Below are 20,069 nucleotides of genomic sequence, written 5' to 3'. Positions count from 1 at the left end.
CTCGCCTCGCGCCCCCCCCCCCGGTTGTCTCGCTCCTCACTTTTACTATCTTGTTGATTCCTTTACTTGTTGCTCATGCTCTAGCTTCATTGTAGGAACACCGCTATAGCAAAAGTTATCACCTTTACATTCCGTTGCGCTAAAACTTGAAAAAGGTTAAAACTTGCCGTAGCGCCATTCACCCCCCTCTTGTTCGCTACGATCCGTTCAAGTGGTATCAGAGCAAGGTTTTCTTGCTCGGGCTTTACCGCCTAAGAAATGGCCGAACAAGAGGTGGTTGTGAATGGAGCCCTTTCCCGTGAGCAATCATCTCCATCATCAAGTGCCGATAATACTCCGGCTACTTTGTATGACCTCAAGAAATTGGAGTCATCCATTGTATCTCAATTGAAGGCCATGATGATGGAGTTGATTACTCCAAAGCCTAACCCCATCATAGATACTAATAGAGGTGTCAATGTCTCCCCATCACATGTCGACTCTTTTCCTTGTGTTGAGATTGTTGAGAAATCAACAAATTCACATCGGGAAAAGGATCTTGAGGATGTTGACACCACATCAAAGGGGAAAGATGCATCTCCATCAAGTGACTATGATTCATATGCTCAAATGCCTATGCCTTGCATCATGACTCATGGTCCTCCACCATTACTCGACTCTAATAGCTTTGGTGATTGGAAACTACTAATGCATTCTCATGTGTGTAGCACCTCTACCGAGCTTTGGCGGATCATTCAAGAAGGATATTCACCACAAGACCCAATTAACTTGACAAGAAGGGAAGTGGTGGACCACCAACTCAACGCCATCGCCATCGACATGATTCATTTGGCCATTACTCCCAAGGAACGCGCTCATATCCAATCGCTCAAGACCGCCAAGGAAGCTTGGGACGAACTTGACAAGATCTTCCTTGGAAATGGGGATATCCAATGCTCTCATCTTAGTGAAGCAATGGCAAATGACTTTGTCATGATAGAGGGAGAATCGCCCGAAGAGATGTATCAACGCCTTATTGCTCTCGCCATCCAAATGCAAGATCTTGGAGCGACATTTGTGGATGACCGTTGGATCGAGAAAAAGTTCTACAATGCTCTACTTCCTTGGAGTGGAAACAAGAAACCAAACTCGAGATCAAGGAACTCTTGCTACAATTGTCGTGACAAAGGTCACTTCGTTGCGGATTGCCTCTACAAGCAAAGGGACTTATATGGTGGATACCTCATTCGTAAGAGCAAGTTTCGACCCCTTCCCAAGCGGCTCCCCAACAACCACATCACCAAGAGATCCTACACCAACAAGCCTAGAGATAACATGCTTCAAGATGAAGACCATATGGTGGAAAATGAAGAACTTGAAAAGAAGAAGGAATTGGAGATTATCTCTCTCACCCAAGCTTATGAGGAAGAAGTGTGCATGCGTATGACTCTTGAAACTAGTGCTCTTATTCTTGAAGACTACAACAATTCTCTCATCTCCCAACTCAAGGATCAAGATTATTCTCTTGGTCGGTTGGACAAGCTCAAGACAAAGAAGAATTATCTTGAAGAAGATCATGAATGGTCAATTGAGGATGTTGCAACCTTTGCCAAGAAGAAAGAAGATGAAGGTCCTAATTCATGTTGTGACAAGCTTCTTGACGAAGTATGCTTCTTGAGAAAACACAATGCAAAGTTCTTGGATGTCATCTCAACTCAAGAGGAGGCCTTAGATGAATACTATCGCTTGAGTAAAGAGAAGGTGCAATGTTGTGATCATGAAGAAGAGATCACCACTCTAAAGAAACACAAGGCCAAGCTAGTTGAAGTCAATGAGAGGCAAAATGAGTCCTTGTTGGAGTGGATCCGTTCGAGCAAAGAAAAGGTCACGTGTTGCAACCATGAGGATGAAATTGCTTATCTTAAGAGGAGCAAGGACAAACTTATGGTGATCAAGCTTATGCAAGATGAAGCCATAGAAGAATACAAACGCTCAAGCAAGGACTACATATGCCGCAATCATGAGGACGACATTGCCACTTTGGAGAGACACAAGCATGCACTCGAGAGAAGGAATTCTCTCCTTGAGGAAGCTCTAGTGGACCGAGAAGATGAAGCCAATGACTTGAGGTCCGAGATTGAGAGTCTCCAAATACAAGTTCAATTCTTGGAAGGAGTCATTGAATCCCACGAGGACTTATGCCATGAAGGAGAAGTGGTACTTATGCCAAAGAAGATTGAGAGAGAAGGAAGGATCAATGAAGCAAAGGATATGGAGGTAGAGCCCATTGAAAAGTGGGCTCCTATTTCCAACACTTGATCCATGAAGGGCCTTGCTTTCGGAGGTGCTTATAGGGTGGTTATCTTGAAGCCACAAGTCTTATGTCCGGAAGCAAGGAGTTTGTTGCCGTCATCAAGTCCTTATATCCATCTTTCTCATGACGATGACACAATCAAGCTTAAAGGTATTGGAGCCTTGACAAAGTGGTGATCAAAGTCCTATCTTGTCAAGACTCCTACATATGTACTCTTTGTTCATTGCTCTACACTCTTGGGTCTTTATACCTACTATTATGAACATGTTGTGGTTCTCTTGTGGAGCTAGTCTCCTCAAGGGGCCACGGTCTAGGACTAATGGAATTTGCTTCTCTGTGTAGAGATTGTGTTTTGTAGGAATTGTGTTGAAAGGAAATGCATCATGAACAATTTCGATACAAGTCCTATGGCATAATCCTTGCAAGAAGAGGCAACAATGGAACGGAGTTTGTTCTCAAGATCTTGGTTTTCTTCATTGGCAAAGAAGGAATCCACCTTTTGCTCCTAGCCATACTCTTACCCTAACCTCATAGGGTTGCCGGAAGTGAGAGACAAATCTAAGAAGACACTCAAGCATAATGATGGAGTATGAGTCTATTGAGAGGCTTGTGGTATTGGGTGATGAGACTTCTTGATAGATATGATAGTTCTTTGGAGAAGGCGAAGTGCTTCTTGTGAGAAAGGAGATGTAATTCCCCCGATTACCATAGGAAGGATGAGTGTTGGCTCTCACCAATCTCAAACGCTACCTTCTATGAGTACCGGGGAAGGACGAAGTTCCATCTATATGGAGCCATCTACACCACAAGGCCAAGTCACCTCCTTTGGACAACCAAGTGATAACTCACCTCTTCCACAACCTCAAGTTCGGCATCAATGACGTCAAGGCGAGGACCCAAATCTCAATAATGATCAAGGAACCTCACACAAACCTATCCTTTTGATCTCCTCTCGCCGGGATGCTAGTGCGTCAAGACTCCCTCATAATCCAATCAAAGCACAAGGTATTCTCAAGAGCAAGATGTGATGGGATTCAACGGTATAGCAATCCCAAGGATCTATTCTTCCCAAATATGCCCAACAAGACAATGGACTCACTTTCTATCGGTTATCGTCAAGGTTTGCCTCGCAACCCTTGTGCTTCTCATTTGGACATTGTGTCATAAGTGGATACATATACCACTCTTGTGCCATATGTCTAGATGTAAAGCACGCATGGACATAGGGGGAGTGCGGTTTAAATTATTGAGCTATCCCTCCCCCCCATGATGCACAAAGAAACCCAAAGCATGCGCTATTCGTCAATCAAGTGACTATGAGCTTCATGTTGAGTAGTAGTCGTGAGTCCTAGGTCTCTATGCGACCTCACACTACCAAACTCTTACACGGTGGCCTTGGCCACCAAACCTTCTCTCCGAGGAGGTGTTGTTCTTTTTGATTTCTTTTTCTTTTTCTCTTCATGTTTTTGTGTGTCGTTTCGTCTTTCATTTTTGTTTCTTCTCGGGAGATTCACCCAAGCTAGGCTTTTCTAGCTTTGATTCTTGCAAGCTTGGTTGGGTAGTACCTTAACAGTTCCGTAATCTAATCCCAAGCCATCATCCACCTCTTGAGCCAATTCCGTCTAAAAGCACAAGTCTACACCAAAATCTGAGCTCTTTTTGGATTTGTGGACGGTACTACCACTTCTTGGGGCGGTACTACCGCTCTGGGAAAGTTTTCTGACGAAACTGAACATTTACCCCCAGAACGGTACTACCGCTTCAAGTACCAGGCCAGTACAGGTAAGCGGTACTACCGCTTCTAGGAGCGGTACTACCGCTTGCCCCTTTTGACAAGAGTACCGGTTGGGGATCGGGTCATCCCAATCCACCACTTCTTCCTTTTCCAACTCGAGTCAAAGGGCGCCCCCAGGTTCAAGAGCTCGAGGAGATCGGCCCCGATCTCCTTTTCCAGCCGCCATCGGCCCAATCTCCTCCGTGGAGAAGCTTCCCCAACCCCTTCTTCGCCATGTCCTCCGGTATGAACCCTAACTTCTCTCTCTAGGGTGAGTTGATCTCCCTAGATGCATATGCTAGGGTTTGTTGGAGATTTGTGGTGGAGGAGCTCTCTTGGAAGCTATTCATGTGTAAGGATACTAGCTAGCAACAATGTGTGACTCTAGAGTTGATTTTGCCATGGACCAACCTCGATCTGGTTGTGCGAGCTTGAGTGGTAGTACCGCCCATTCTTGGACGGCACTACCGGTCTGAGCGGCACTACCGGTTGAAAATTCCGGTACTACCGGTCTACATAGAGTCACCAATGTTGCTTGTTAGTGTCCTTTTTGATCTTTAATTTCTAGGCTTGTGCACTTATCCCCTATTCCCTCCCAAACCTCTGTTGTTCACAGGTGCACCAAAGACCCGTGGTGGCAAGGTTAAGCCATCCTGTCGTCGTCATCGCGAGGATGAACAAGAGGAGATCATGCCAGCAAGGACCACCAAGAGGAGAGAGATGCAGCAGCAGGGGCAAGGGGACCCCAACAGTCCATGCTTGATGTGAAGAAACGCCAATTCTTGGAGGTGCGGGGAGCCAATCCTTATTTGCTCCCAAGAAATGCTCGCCAATGCCCCAACGCCTACTTCCATCACATAAATCAAGAGAAGATCTACTACGAGGTCTATGGGGCCAAAGAGTTCAAGTGCTGCCCCCAATACTCCATAAGCATGGACAAGCTCCGCTCCGACCTCGACTATTTTGGAGAAGCTTTGGAGATTTGTGAAGAACAAGGTCTCATTCCTATCATGACGTTCTCTCACGATTTCTCCCGGGAGGTGATTTGCCAATTCTATGCCACCGTGGTTTTTCTTGAGGATGAAAGTGGCTATCGCTCTTTGAAGTGGATGACCAAGGAGCATGTGATGGAGGCCTCATGGCAAGACTTTGCTCGATGCCTTGGCTATGAGATCCCCTTGAATGACGTCAACTACTTCCGCATTCACCTCCAAGCCAAGCCCATGGCCAAGGAGAAGATGGCCGACCTCTACATTCGAGGGAGGATGTTGTGTGGCAGCACCAAGGACCTCCTGCCGGTCTATGACATCATGAACCGCATCTACCGCAGCACCATCAACCCCAAGCATACCAACCACGACGAGGTGCACGGATTCCTAGTGAATCTCCTTGTGCGCACTCATCAGCTGAGGGGCCGCGGCAAGCAACTGGACATCATGGACTACATGTGGCATGAGATGCGTGACTGTGCCTTCCTCCGCAAGCTTCCCCAATACACTCCTTATCTCATGAGGCTCATCTGTCTTAAGTGGGATCAAGAAGGCCGTGGAGATCTTCTAGCGCAATGCCGCCCCAATGTCACCATTCACAAGGAGAAGAGTCCTCTTGTCAAGGACCCCGACCTCCCAAGATTTGGCAAAGGAGCCGCAAGGGACAAGGACGAAGATGATGCCGACAGCGAGGACTCCGACTATGTGCCCAACTCCATCAAGCAAAAGGGCCTCTTCGCCAAGCTCACCGCTCGCCTCAAGAAGTCCTTTTGCTTCAAGAGGGACCTCGAGGACAGGATGTACCAAGCCCATCACGACAACAAGAAGATCCGCCAACGCCAAAAGGCGATGATGAGGCACATGCAACTCCCGGTCTCCGAGGGCTCCGAGGACAACATCACTCCTCCCGGTGAGTGGAAATCCAAGCTCGTTTGGTCTAGCTCCGAGGAGTCCATCCCCGAGCCACCTCATGGCAAAGGACTTGCCGAAGATGAAGAGTATGAGGATGAAGAGGAGGAGGACGTCGAGGTCGAAGGTGATGACAACGAGGAGGATGATGACGAGGAGGATGACAACGACGAGTGATTCCCTTGGGACGCTAGTATGCTCCTTCTCCCTTTTTTGGTGTCTCGATGCCAAAGGGGGAGAAGTTGATCTATTAGGACGGGAATTTGCATGGGGATGCCAAGGGCTTGGTGACTTCGTTTTGGTTCTTTCGGCCTTGGCATCAAAACTTTCCACTAGTTATTCGGAACTTATTCGTATGTGTTTGCTACTCTATTCGTGGGTCTCCCGAACCCCCCGTTTGTATTAAGACTTAATCGTGCGTAGCTTAATGGTCATTGGTCTCCATTACTATTCTTTGATTGGCCATATCATTCCTATGGAGGCTCTTATTATTATGGTGGTGGTACTTATTCTTATGGTGAGTTTGGGTTTTCTCAAGGCAAAGGTATGAAAAGGTTCACCCAAACTCCCCCATATATATATATTCTTGCCTCTGTAGTGTACTTGTGCTATACTATTCTTGTCACATAATCATCTTAGCACTTGTGCTTGGTTTGTGAAATCTAGGGGGAGTTCTCTCTAGGATGTGTGCATTTGTATACAAATGCATATTCTAAATATGCACACATCTAGGGGGAGCTTCGCCTATACTTGCAAACCAAAGTTCCTTATCATAATATCCTATGATTTGTTGCAAATTCGTGTGTTGTCATCAAACACCAAAAAGGGGGAGATTGTAAGAGCAAGATCCATATCCCGTGTTTTGTGTATTTGATAACAACACTCGAACAATTCTAACCGTGCACAAAGTTTGTCATTGATAGGATTGCAAGATGCACGGTACCCTCGCTGAGCACATTATGATCAGAAGACCGAAGCGTAGCTCTTAGGGTTTCTGGTTTTGCGTGTGTGTCGTGAGGTGACATGGAAGGAGAGGAAGAGAGGAAAACTGTTTTAGCCATAGCGGTACCACCGGTACCAGGAGCGGTAGTACCGCTACCTCTACTGGTACCGCACGTGGTACCGCTCTAAGCATTGCACAAGGATTAGCCCCACAGAGCACGTTGCGGTACCTTCACGGTACCTGGAGCGGTAGTACCGCTTGAGGGCGGTAGTACCGCCCAAGGTACCACGCTAAGTACCGTAACGCGTTACGGTAGTACCGCTCTGGTACCGTTCGGGTACCGCTTGGGATCTAGTAAGGTTTGGACCCCATTGCGGTACCGCAAGCGGTACCGCGAGCGGTAGTACCGCAATGTGTCCACGTGGACAAGTTCAGTGGGGAATTCGAACTCAGAGTGGTAGTACCGCTTCTAGGAGCGGTAGTACCGCTTAGGCAAAAACAGAGGGCAACGGTTGGATTTGGAGGGACCTATATAAAGGCCCCTTCTTCTCCACCCAGCTTACTTTTCTCTCTCTCTCTCTCCTCCATTGTTGCTGAGCTCAAATTTGAGGGGATCTCCTCATCCACCCAACCAATCTTGTTCATACTTTGTGTGGTGGTGGAGGAGACCCCGATCTATCATTCCACCAAGAGAAAGTTCACCAATTCGTGGTAGTCCTTAGTGGATCTTGTTGTTAGGGTTCCTTGGTGGAAGAGCTTCTTGGTGGAGCATTGAAAGAGCTTCTTGGTGGAGCACTGGAAGAGCTTCTTGGTGGAGTATTGGAGGAGCTTCTTGGTGGAGTATTGGAGGGGTTTCTTTGGTGAAACATTGGAGAAGGGTTCCTATGGTGGAGCATTGGAGATGAGCAGCTATGGAGTCTAGCTTGGTGATGTACTAGCTCCATAGGGTGTTGGGAGCATCCTTGTGTGTGTGGAGCTCGCCCCAACCTTGTGAAGGAATCACCGCCTCGACCGGTGCCTTAGTGGAAGAGGGAGAGCACCTCCGTGGAGCTCTCTCGAGGAAGAGGGTGAGGCCTTCCTTCGTGGTGTGGCCGCCTAGTCTCTTGTGTGAGACTAGCACCTCCTCAACGCAGACGTACCTCCTTTAGTGGAGGGAACTGCGGGAAACAAACCTCGACTCGCCTCGTGCCCCCCCCCCCCGGTTGTCTCGCTCCTCACTTTTACTATCTTGTTGATTCCTTTACTTGTTGCTCATGCTCTAGCTTCATTGTAGGAACACCGCTATAGCAAAAGTTATCACCTTTACATTCCGTTGCGCTAAAACTTGAAAAAGGTTAAAACTTGCCGTAGCGCCATTCACCCCCCCTCTTGTTCGCTACGATCCGTTCATAGTGTTCGATGCCTTTGTGAGTGGGTTCAGAAGCCGTATCTTGTGCGGCGGGTTCTTCTGGGCAAGCACGATGACACCACGGCAAAAGCCGACGAAGTAGTATCTAAAATATATTGATGAAGATAACATTCAACACTAAGATTGAAAATAAGAATATATTAACCCTATAGATATGGAGGAATTTGAACCTTGCACGAACTTCCGATAGATCTATGGTGACGTAGCGGGATGTGCCGAGTTAGAGGAAGGTGAACTCAGCGGCGCGTGGAAGGGCGTGGTCTACCATGATCCATTCGTGCAGGTGCACGTCGGGCTCAGGTAAACCTGAGCGCCAATTTCTACAGACTTGCCTCATAGCAGAGTAGGCGTCCACGTACTCCTCATTCGCCAGTAAGCATTCGCCGATCTTGTGAAGTGGTCCGTCACCCACGAGAGAGGCCCGGCTCACGGAGGCGCCGCGCTTGGATGCGCCGCCCTCGGAGGTGACGGGCTCGGCGGCGACGGGCTTGGAGGCGACGGGCTCGGCGGCGACGGGCTTGGAGGCGATGGGCTCGGAGGCGACGGGCTCAGCGGCGACGGGCTCGGATGCGACGGGCTCAGATGCGACGGGCTCAGATGCGACGGGCTCGGCGGCGATGGGCTCGGATGCGACGGGCTCGGAGGCGACGGGCTCGGAGGCGACGGGCTCGGGGGCGATGGCCGCCGGCGCATTCTTCTTCTCCATCGCCGGCAGGGCTCGTACGACGGTTGGAGTTTTTCCTTCGATTTGGAGAAGTTGATGGGACGTGAGAGGCGTGGTTTCGTGCATGAGCGAGAATGAGACGTACTGTGTGCAGAGGGAGGGAGAGAGGGGCTTACGCGTCCTAAATGCGACCCGCGTCCACTAGTGCACGTTTGCACCGCGACACGCGTCAACAATGGCACGTCTTCCACTTCTGCACCGCAACACGCGTCCTCAAGTCTAACCTTGGAAATTTAGATATACTCAGGTATACCCTCGAGTCATATACTAGCATTTTTTGTGTGCTCAGTTTTCCCCTTGGGTGCTAATACTGGCTAGTGCAATATACTCAGTTTTACCCTCAAGTGGCTGGTCAGCAGAGAGTCAACAAATGGGATTAACCAGTTAAATGAGTTATTTAATGTGCAAAAAATTCCGAAAAAGAGTGGCACTTACTCATGGAGTCTTTACCACAAGTTGCCACTTCTCAAATCATAGATAAATCATAGATAAATCAAGTTTTACCACAAATTGCCACTTCTCAAATCACCTAGTAGCTATGAAGGTGCATGGTTTTCCACAATAAGCCCTACCCAAAACAGCTTTCCCCAAAACATACTTTATCTGAATGAGGCCATAATTTTCACACTCATGTATATTTGTATTGCAAATAGTTTGAGGTAGGCCAAGATGGGTTTCATTGTACAAAACACGCATTTTTCATTTTTTAAATCTCATATTTGAATCCCTTAGTCTGTTTACTACTCACTTGCCCTTGGTTTCTTGATACTACTCAGTTTTGCCCTCTCCCTTCACAAATTCTCGCGTACGCCCAACATTGCCCTAATTGGTCTAGCCCATGTCACGCGGATCGTGCCCGCCGACCGTTGATCGTATGATTTAACGGGCAGATAACCCCTATCTCTCTCTCGGTCGGGCCACCATCCTCTCTCTCTCTGTCGGCGGTTAGCTTCCACCCTCTATGTATGCTAAAGGGCGGTTACCCAGTACGCTAAAGTTTGGTTTTCTGTATTATTTTTCACGAGATAAATTATAAACTCTTTTAGGTATTATTTTTCACGCAAAAAATGATGAACCATCACCGATTTGTACTTTTCACGCAAAAAATGATACACCATCACCCATTTGTTGTAGCCATTACTTTTCACGCAAAAAATGATACACCATCACCAATTTATTGTAGCCATTACTTTCCACGCAAAAAATGATACACCATCACCCATTTCTTGTAGCCATTACTTTCCACACAAAAAATGATGAACAATCACCGATTTCTTGTAGCCATTACGGTAAAATGATAAACTATCATGAATTACCATGTCTTTTAGGCATTACTTTTCACGGTAAAATGATGAACAATCACCCATTTCTTGTAGCCATTACGGTAAAATGATAAACTATCATGAATTACCATTTGAAGGGATCTCGGGATACTAAATTAGTGTCATAAATGCTACTACTTTTTCCTATATATGTGGTCAAAGTTTAAAGGGAAGTTTGACTAAACACAAAACCTAGATGACTACCCCCACAACGATCATGTCCTCCTTAATTTATTGTGTAAACCCCCACAAGGCCACAACGGTCACCTCCTCCTTAATTTATTGTGTAAACCCCTACAACGGTCATCTCTCCCTTATAAACACCCACAACGGCCATCCCTTGTGTCAATAGGTTCTGCCTCTCTCTTCTTCGTTCACATACACTTGATCCATTGCCATGGCTTCCACGTCTCGGACGCGGACCGGAAGGGGAAGGGGAAGGGGCGGCCGGGGTGGTTGATCATCATCATTGCCACCACCACCGTCAACACTGCCATTGATCATAGAGGAGTTCTTCATCGTCGTCTATGAAGATCCTTTGGTCAAGAAGGTACGTCCGCGTTCCCACATATATGATGCATGTGATTAATTATGTGCATGTTCTAAAAAACCTTTAATTTCAAACGGATCGGCGCTCGATCTCTTTGCAGGCACTCCCAAAAAAGTTTGCGGACTATCTTGACGGCCAGGAGCCAGCTAAGGTGTATCTGCGAGCAGCTGACTGTGGTCCTCATCTCTGGACCGTGGAGGTCCTATTTGACGGTCAAGGCCGGATGTACCTCGACAAGGGCTGGGAGAATTTCGCCATCGCACACGGTGTGGATTTCGGCTGCTTCGTACACTTCAAATATGAAGGCGATGATGTGCTCACAGTGAAGGTGTTTGACGGAACAATGTGCAGGAAGTACTACTACTCGGACGACGAAGATACTGACGATGAAAGCGACGACGACGTGAAGCCATGCATCCATCCCCTTTAGATAAGGGAATTATGACCAAGAATATATATGTAGCTTCATATGCATCGATTTAGAGATCTAGCTATATATTATGCATTTAAAAAATTATATCGCAATTTCCACCATGATTCGAGCACCACAGCCTCCAAACGATGCCGATATCGGCATGGTCAGAACGGCTATGCTCGCCGCCACTGCTATGTCACCGTCGGGAAGCATCATGTTTAGCATAAGATTCACTTTAGATTAAGCTGCGAAAATAGTCACCTGCCATTGGCTGAGGCGGCCCCATAGAGCGGCTCTATATGATATTCTCTAAATAAATAGACGACCCCAGCGGTCATTGGCTGCGGAGGCCCCACAGAGCGGGAATATATAATTTTCTCTAAATAAATAGAAGACCCCACTGGTCATTGGCTGCGGCAGCCCCACAGAGCGGTAATATATGTCTTTTCCTGAAAAACAGATGACCCCACTGGTCATTGGCTGCGGCAGCCACACAGAGCGGTTATATATGTATTTTCTTGAAAAATAGACGACCCCACTGGTCATTGGCTGCGGCAGCCCTATAGAGCGGCCCCATTTGTCATTGGCAGCACCGCGTATACAATCAGCAAATAAAATGGCCCACGCGTCAGCGACAAATGGATGGCTACCCGTCAGCACGAGACGGTCAGAGAGGAACTGCCCTCTGTGCAGCCCCACCTCGATCTGTGCAGCCCCACCCGTCAGAACGGTAACGGTAAGGCCTCTGACCTGATGGCAACCCTCCCGTCCGAGGGGTTTCAAACTAGAGGGAGGAGAAAACTGAGGAAAAGTTAAGAGGCTGGGGAAAACTGAGCACAACTAAGGAACCAGGGGCACGAAAATAGAAATCCCTAGTTTTATTATGTGATCATTGTTGAGAGTGTCCACTAGTGAAAGTAGGATCCCTAGGCCTTGTTTCCAAATACCGAATTACCGTTTATTTACTGTTCTACTGCATGTTTACTTGCTGCCATATTTATTTCAGATTGTTATTACCACTCATATTCATCCATATCACTTGTATTTCACTATCTCTTCACCGAACTAGTGCACCTATACATCTGACAAGTGTATTAGGTGTGTTGGGGACACAAGAAACTTCTTGTATCGTAATTGCAGGGTTGCTTGAGAGGGATATCTTTGACCTCTACCTCCCTGAGTTCGATAAACCTTGGGTGATTCACTTAAGGGAAACTTGCTGCTGTTCTACAAACCTCTGCTCTTGGAGGCCCAACACTGTCTACTGGAATAGAAGCGTGCGTAGACATCAAGCTATTTTCCGGCGCCGTTGCCGGGGAGGTAAGGTAAAAGGTATTCACATCCTCCGACTACTAAGCTATTTCCTAGCACTGTTGCCGGTGTGTGAGTGCTCGAAGCTATTTCCTTTAGATCCTGCAATTGCATCTTTTTGTTTCTTGTTTTTATTTTTCACTAGTTAGGCTTAATGGAAAACAACAACAAAATAGAGATATTTATGAACTTTATATTGAATTAGGACATGATGTGTTTGAAGAAAGAATTAAAAAACCCATGGAACTTTGTTTGCAAAATAGTTGTAGCAATGTTATTAGCATGAACTCTTTGAACACTATTATTGCTAATGCTATGGAAGAATTTAAGCTTGGGTAAGCTGGTTGTGATATTTTTAGTTCCCCAAGCATGGAGGAGAAAATTTACTGTGATGATACTTTGCCTCCTATTTATGATGATTATAATGATAGTGGTATTTTGGTGCCACCTACTATGGAGGATAAAGTTTATTATAATTATACTATGCCTCCTATATTTGATGATTATGGTGATGAGAATAATAATGATAGCTACTTTGTTGAATTTGCTCCCACTATAATTAATAAGAATGACTATGCTAATGTTGGGAGTAGTAATTATTTTATGCATGAGACTCATGATAAGAATGCTTTATATGATATTTATATTGTTGAGTTTGTTCATGATGCTACTGAAAGTTATTATGAGAGAGGGAAACATGGTTATATGCATCTTAATAATATTAAGTTTCCCCTCTTTATGTTGAGAATTTTGAAGTTACTCGTGTTTTATCTTCCTATGCTTATTGCATCATGCTTACATGACTTGTTTATTTACAAGATTCCTTTTCATAGGAAGTGGGTTAGACTTAAAAGTGTTTCTTATTTGCTTTTTGATGCTCTCTTTTGCTTCAACTCTTATTTCTTGCGAGTGCATCATTAAAATTACTGAGCCCATCTTAATGGCTATAAAGAAAGCACTTCTTGGGAGATAACCCATGTTTTTATTTTGCTACTGTTTTGTTGTGTCTTGGAAGTTGTTACTACTGTAGCGACCTCTCCTTATCTTTATTTTATTGCATTGTTGTGCCAAGTAAAGTCTTTGATATTAAAGATGATACTAGACTTGGATTACTGCGCAGAAACAGATTTCTTGTTGTCACGAATTTGAGTAGGATTCTCTGTAGGTAACTCAGGAAAATCTGCCAATTTACGTGCGTGATCCTCAGATATGTACGCAGCTTTCATTCAATTTGAGCATTTTCATCTGAGCAAGTTTAGTGCCCCAGAAAAATTCATCTTTACGGACTGTTCTGTTTTGATAGATTCTGCCTTTTATTTCGCATTGCTTGTTTTGCTATGTTTGATGGATTTCTTTGTTCCATTAACTTTCAGTAGCTTTGAGCAATGTCCAGAAGTGTTAAGAATGATTATGTCACCTCTGAATATGTGAATTTTTGATTATGCACTAATCCTCTAATGAGTTTGTTTTGAGTTTGGTGTGGAGGAAGTTTTCAAGGATCAAGAGAGGAGGATGATACAATATGATCGAGAAGAGTGAAAACTCTAAGCTTGGGGATGCCCCCGTGGTTCATCCCTGCATATTTCAAGAAGACTTAAGCATCTAAGCTTGGGGATGCCCAAGGCATCCCCTTCTTCATCGACAACTTATCATGTCACCTCTAGTGAAACTATATTTTTATTCCGTCACATCTTATGTGCTTTACTTGGAGCGTCTGTATATTTTTATTTTTGTTTTTGTTTGAATAAAATCGGATCCTAGCATTCTTTGTGTGGGAGAGACACGCTCCGCTGTTGCATATGAACACTGGTGTTCTTAGCTTTACTTTTAATGTTCATGGCGAAGGTTGAAACTGCTTCGTTCATTGTTATATGGTTGGAAACAGAAAATGTTGCATGTGGTAATTGGTATAATGTCTTGAATAATTTGATACTTGGCAATTGTTGTGCTCAATAGATCATGTTTAAACTCTTGCATCATGTACTTTGCACCTATTAATGAAGAAATATTGTAGAGCTTGTTGACATTTGGTTTGCATGATTGGTCTCTCTAAAGTCTAGATATTTTCTGGTGAGGGTTTGAACAACAAGGAAGACAGTGTAGAGTCTTATAATGCTTGCAATATGTTCTTATGTAAGTTTTGCTGTACCGGTTCATACTTGTGTTTGCTTCAAACAACCTTGCTAGCCTAAGCCTTGTATTGAGAGGGATTACTTCTCGTGCATCCAAAATCCTTGAGCCAAAAACTATGCCATTTGTGTCCACCATACCTACCTACTACATGGTATTTTTCTGCCATTCCAAAGTAAATTGCTTGAGTGCTACCTTTAAAATTCCATTCTTTGTCTTTGCAATATATAGCTCATGGGAAAATAGCTTAAAAACTATTGTGGTATTGAATATGTACTTATGTATCTTATTTCTTATAAGTTGCTTGTTGAGCGATAACCATGTTCCTGGGGACGCCATCAACTATTACACCTTTGTTGAATATCATGTGAGTTGCTATGCATGTTCGTCTTGTCTGAAGTAAGGGTGATTTATCATGATCAAATGGTTTGAGTATGCATATTGTTAGAGAAGAACATTGGGCCGCTAACTAAAGCCATGATCCATGGTGGAAGTTTCAGTTTGGACATCAATCCTCAATCTCTTATGAGAATATTATCTGTTGTTGAATGCTTATGCATTAAAGAGGAGTCCATTATCTGTTTTCTATGTTGTCCCGGTATGGATGTCTAAGTTGAGAATAATCAAAAGCGAGAAATCCAATGCGAGCTTTCTCCTTAGACCTTTGTACAGGCGGCATAGAGGTACCCCTTTGTGACACTTAGTTAAAACATATGTTATGCAATGATAATCCATGTAAATCCAAGCTAATTAGGACAAGGTGCGGGCACTATTGGTAATCTATGCATGAGGCTTGCAACTTATAGGATGTCTTATACATAACACATATGCTTTATTACTACCGTTGACAAAATTGTTTCTATGTTTTCAAAATAAAAGCTCTAGCACAAAAATAGTAATCCACGCTTCCCTCTGCGAAGGGCCATTCTTCTACTTTTATGTTGAGTCAGTTTACCTACTTCTTTCTATCTTAGAAGCAAACACTTGTGTTAACTGTGCATTGATTCTTACATACTTGCTTATTTGCATTCATCATATTACTTTGTGTTGACAATTATCCATGAGATAAACATGTTGAAGTTGAAAGCAACTGCTGAAACTTATATCTTCCTTTGTGTTGCTTCAAAACTTTCTACTATGAATCTATTGTTTTATGAGTTAACTCCTATGCAAGTCTTATTGATGCTTGTCTTGAAAGTACTATTCATGAAAGGTCTTTGCTATATGATTCAGTTGTTTAATCATTGTCTTTACCATTGCTTCGAATCGCTGCATTCATTACATATGCTTTACAATAGTATTGATCAAGATTATGATAGCATGTCACTTCAGAAATTATCTTTGTTATCGTTTACCTACTCGAGGGCGAGCAGAAACTAAGCTTGGGGATGCTTGATACGTCTCAAACGTATCTATAACTTCTTATGTTCCATGCTACTTTTATGATGATACTCACATGTTTTATACACACTTTATGTCATTATTATGCATTTTCCGGAACTAACCTATTGACGAGATGCCGAAGAGCCAGTTGCTGTTTTCTGTTGTTTTTGGTTTCAGAAATCCTACAAAGGAAATATTCTCGGAATCGGACGAAATCAACGCCCAATATCTTATTTTTCCCGGAAGCTTCCAGAGCACCGAAGAGGGGCCAGAGGGGAGCCAGGGGGGCCCCACCCCACAAGGCAGCACGGCCAAGGGGGGCGCCCCCCTACTGTGTGCCCCCCCAGGGCCCCTCCGACGCCGCCTCTTCGCCTATAAGACCCCTCGTGACCTAAAACTTCGATGCCAATAAGCCACGATACGAGAAAAGTTCCAGAGCCGCCGCCATCGCGAAGCCAAGATTCGGGGGACAGAAGTCTCTGTTCTGGCACGCCGCCGGGATGGGGAAGTGCCCCCGGAACGAATCTCCATCGACACCACCGCCATCTTCATCGCCGCTGATGACTCCTATGATGAGGAGGGAGTAGTTCTCCCCCGAGGCTGAGGGCTCTACCGGTAGCTATGTGGTTCATCTCTCTCCCATGGTGTGATCTTTATGTGATCATGAGCTTTGTATCACTATTAATCTATGTGCTACTCTAGTGATGTTATTAAAGTAGTCTATTCCTCCTCCATGATGTAATGTTGACAGTGTGTGCATCATGTAGTACTTGGCGTAGGTTATGATTGTAATCTCTTGTAAATTATGAAGTTAACTATTACTATGATAGTATTGATGCGATCTATTCCCCCTTTCATAGCTATTGTTGACAGTGTGTATGCTATGTTAGTACTCGGTCTAAATTGCAACGGTCTATTATGCACTCTAGAGGTTACTTAAATATGAACTCCGGATGTTGTGGAGCTTGTTTACTCCGGCTTGAGGTGTGCTTTTATAGCCCTACACAATGAATGGTGTTTGTTATCCAACAAGAGAGTGTAGAGTAGTTTTATTATGTGATCATTGTTGAGAGTGTCCACTAGTGAAAAAGTAGGATCCCTAGGCCTTGTTTCCAAATACCGAATTACCATTTATTTACTGTTCTACTACATGTTTACTTGCTGCCATATTTATTTCAGATTGTTATTACCACTCATATTCATCCATATCACTTGTATTTCACTATCTCTTCGCCGAACTAGTGCACCTATACATCTGACAAGTGTATTAGGTGTGTTGGGGATACAAGAGACTTCTTGTATAAGTAATTGCAGGGTTGCTTGAGAGGGATATCTTTGACCTCTACCTCCCTGAGTTCGATAAACCTTGGGTGATTCACTTAAGGGAAACTTGCTGCTGTTCTACAAACCTCTGCTCTTGGAGGCCCAACACTGTCTACTGGAATATAAGCGTGCGTAGACATCACAATTCTACAAAATTTAATCCAAATACAATTTAGACTATATTCAGAATAATTAGTTAAAGTTTTAATCAAATTACTAATAAACTCCCACTTAATTCAACATCCCTCATAGTTGTTTAGTAGCACACGGTCCAAATTCACTACACCAAATCCAACTATCACGTGAGATGATGTAGCTTCAATGGTGAACATCAACATGTTGATCGTATCATCCGTATGACACGTGTTCGATCTTTCGGTTTCCTGTGTTCAGAGGCCATGTTTGTATATGCTAGGCTCATCAACCAAACCCAAGTATTTCCGTGTGCGCAACATGGCTTACACCCGTTGTATGTGAACGTATAGTTTATCACATCCGATCATCACGAGATGCTTCAAAACGACGACCTTTTTGCAACGGTGCATATGAGGGGAGAACACTTTATTATCTTGATATTAATGTGTGGGATCATCTTATAATGCTACCATCGCGATCTAAGAAAAACAAGATGCATAAAAAGATAAACATCACATGCATGAATAATGTGATATGATATGGCCTTTTCTTCTTATGCCTTTGATCTCCATCTTCAAAACACATCACGTGCATTGCGCCAAGGTCCATGGCGTCGCTTCATGGTTGTCCACCATCCATAGCAACTATTACAACTACTAACTCATGGTAATGAAATAAAGCTATTACATGGTGATTGACACATAGGTCTTAACAGAATTAAAAAAACAAACATTAGGCTTCTGCGGGTTGCCATAATACAATAAGGAACATCTCATACATCAAATATAATCTCAATCACATCATCATGGCCATATCACATCACATGCCCCTGCAAAAATAAGTTAGACGCCTTTAATTTTGTTTGCATATTTTACGTGGCTTGGGGCTTTCGAGTAAGATTCGATCTACCTACGAACAAGAATCACAACGCTAATACAAGTGTTGTCAAGTGCAGATTATAAATTGGATCTTAATTATGGTGAGAGAGACAGATACCCGCAAAGCCACTTATGCAATACAAGTTGCATGTTAAGCGTGGAGCAAGTATCATGTATGCGGACATGTCAGGTTAGCCCAGGCCGCTTCATCTCACCATCCCGCAATATGCAAAGTACGAAAAGCAAATGACAACAAAAGCATCAACGCTCACAAAAACATTGTGATATACTCGTGCAACAGATCTATGCATAGACACGGCTCAGATAGCACTGTAGGGGTTCGTAGCATAGAAACAAAAAAAATCCTACCACAAGAACGAACAACAAGCAAAGATCTAATCTATTAGATGGTAGCAACGAGATGGGATAAACATACCCTCGAAGATCGCTAAGCGTTTAACGAGATGGATCTCGTGGATGATGTAGTCGATCACTTGCCGCTCTCAGGAGCGAGTAGAAGACCCCAACGGTGCCGCAATCGGGCAGCACCTCCGCACTCGATCACACATACCGTGTTGATAAAGACGTCCTTCTCCCCATTCCAGCGGGGAGCGGAAGTAGTAGATCCTCCTCGAAATCCCGGCAGCATGACAGCGTGGTGGCGATGATGGTGGAGAAATCTTGTAGGGCTTCGCCATAACCGTGCAAGAGGGAGGAGGAGGAAGGGGGCGGCTAGGGAGAGGGGAGAGGGGACTTGGGATGCAACCTATGCTTCCCTTGGGGCTCCCCATGCCCTCCTTTTATAGGTGGAAAAGGTCCTTGGATCGTCCAAGACCTTCCCCCAAATTTTGTGAGAGTTCCGGTAGGTTTCTGTCAGCCGGAACAAACTAGAACTAGGACTCTTTTGCCAAATCCGAAATTGCCTTAGGGGAAACTCCTTAATCCTTAAGAAAAATGTGAATACACCTATTATGGAACTCTTCGGACTTCCTTAGATAGCCCGGGTCGTTCCGGACACATACAAAACCTTCCATAATATTCCAAACCCTTCCAATCTTTCTAGAACCTTCTAGAAGTTCCAGTTAAAACACCGACCTTATTCCGAACCCCAGAAAATGACTTCCTATATATGAATCTTATTCTTCGGACCATTCTGAACCTCCTCATAATGTCCTGGATCTCATCCGAGACTCCGAACAATATTCGGTCTCCATCTCATATTTCTTATCTACTTAAACAACATTGAACCTTAAGTGTGTCACCCTACGGTTCGTGAACTATGCAGACATGATTTTGAAACTTCACCGATCAATAACCAATATCGGGACCTGGAGATCTATAATGGCTCCCACATATTCAATGATGACTTCGTGATCGAAAGAACCATTAACATATGATGACACGTGAAGCACACGTTCGTTGGGAACCCCAAGTGGAAGGTGTGATGCGTACAACAGCAAGTTTCCCTCAGTAAGAAACCAAGGTTATCGAACCAGTAGGAGATGAAGGCCACGTGAAGGTTGTTGGTGAAGGAGTGTAGTGCAGCGCAACACCAGGGATTCTGGCGCCAACGTGGAACCTG

The sequence above is a fragment of the Lolium perenne genome, chromosome 1, assembly GCF_019359855.2.
Source record: "Lolium perenne isolate Kyuss_39 chromosome 1, Kyuss_2.0, whole genome shotgun sequence".
In the NCBI taxonomy this organism is placed as follows: Eukaryota; Viridiplantae; Streptophyta; class Magnoliopsida; order Poales; family Poaceae; genus Lolium; species Lolium perenne.
The sequence above is the reverse complement of the archived record's forward strand: the minus strand, read 5'-3'. Positions refer to the sequence as shown.